The sequence below is a fragment of the Silene latifolia genome, chromosome X (genome assembly GCF_048544455.1).
Source record: "Silene latifolia isolate original U9 population chromosome X, ASM4854445v1, whole genome shotgun sequence".
In the NCBI taxonomy this organism is placed as follows: domain Eukaryota; kingdom Viridiplantae; phylum Streptophyta; class Magnoliopsida; order Caryophyllales; family Caryophyllaceae; genus Silene; species Silene latifolia.
Window position 1 is genome coordinate 101,444,835 of NC_133537.1, and position 1,177 is coordinate 101,446,011.

General features: G+C 44.2%; 1 non-coding gene across 1 annotated transcript; it reads right to left on the reverse strand.

Annotated features, from left to right (window-relative positions):
- Positions 1 to 343: 343 nt before the first annotated feature.
- On the reverse strand, positions 344 to 452 carry LOC141624920 (small nucleolar RNA R71). The gene has a single exon (XR_012534723.1). It is a non-coding gene; the product is annotated as a small nucleolar RNA R71 (small nucleolar RNA).
- Positions 453 to 1,177: the final 725 nt, after the last annotated feature.

Genomic DNA, 1,177 nt, shown 5'->3' on the forward strand with positions numbered 1-1,177 from the left:
AAGGAGCACCACCTTCCAAAGGGGCACCAGTTACCTACCCCTACTACCGGTAACTTCGAGTTTCGTTCCTCTTATATCGATTTAGTGGAGCGAAATCAGTTTGCTGGTCTACCAGATGAGGACCCCCTGAAGCATATGGAAATTTTCACAGACTACTGCTGTTCCATACCTATACCAGCTGGGGTAACTCAGGATGAAGTGAAGGGGTTGATGTTCTTATACTCCTTGAAGGATTTGGCGCGAGATTGGTACCGCTACCTTGATAGGGTAGCAGCTGGAGTCACGGATTGGACATCTCTAGTATTAGCCTTCTACAAGAAGTACTTCCCACTTTCAAAGACTGACGCCTTGAGAAACAAAATCACAAGTTTCCAGCAAGGAGTTGATGAAGATTTTTGTGAAGCATGGGGACGTTTCAAAAGTTTGGTCCGAGCTGTCCCTTATCATGGCTTCCAGCAGTGGTATCTTTGCAACTTATTCTACAATGCTTTATATGATGATTACAAGGTCATCCTAGACGCAGCTGTGAATGGTAGGTTTCAAAACAATACCGGTCAGAATAGAGGTTGGAACACCATTGAGGAAATGGCGGTCCATAGAGCTGAGTTTGGGAGTTCACGTGGGAATTCACGGAAGCAAAGTGATGAAATGACTACCGTCGTGACACTCATTACTTCTATTACTGCCCGTCTTGAGAGGCTCGAGGCCTCTGAAGCTTCCAAGGAAAGAGTTGAAATTCCTACCCATAATTCAGATGAGACCGCGAAGTTGAGAGAAATGGTCCAAACTCTTTTGATTCAAGTGGCGAATATGGAAGCAGCGGGGATTGAGTCCTCAAAGAATTTTGTGAAGCAGTTGGAAAATATAGAGGCTAAGCAAGTCGCAAATTCTTCAAAAAAATGTGAAGGGCCAATTGAAACGATTAATGCCATTAATCTCAGAAGTGGCCTCTCTTATGATGGTTCCGACAAGCGAAGAGGAGACTCGGAAAATGATGAAGAGGCTAGTTTAATTTCTGGTGCAAAAACGAGCTCAACTGCCAGTACTTCTGGTCGATCGACCAACATTGTCAGTCGATCGACTACAATACAATCGAGATAAAATAGTTTCGATCGAAACTATTCACACCAAAGACAGAAGTCGATCGACCAACATTGTCGATCGATCGATCGAGTCA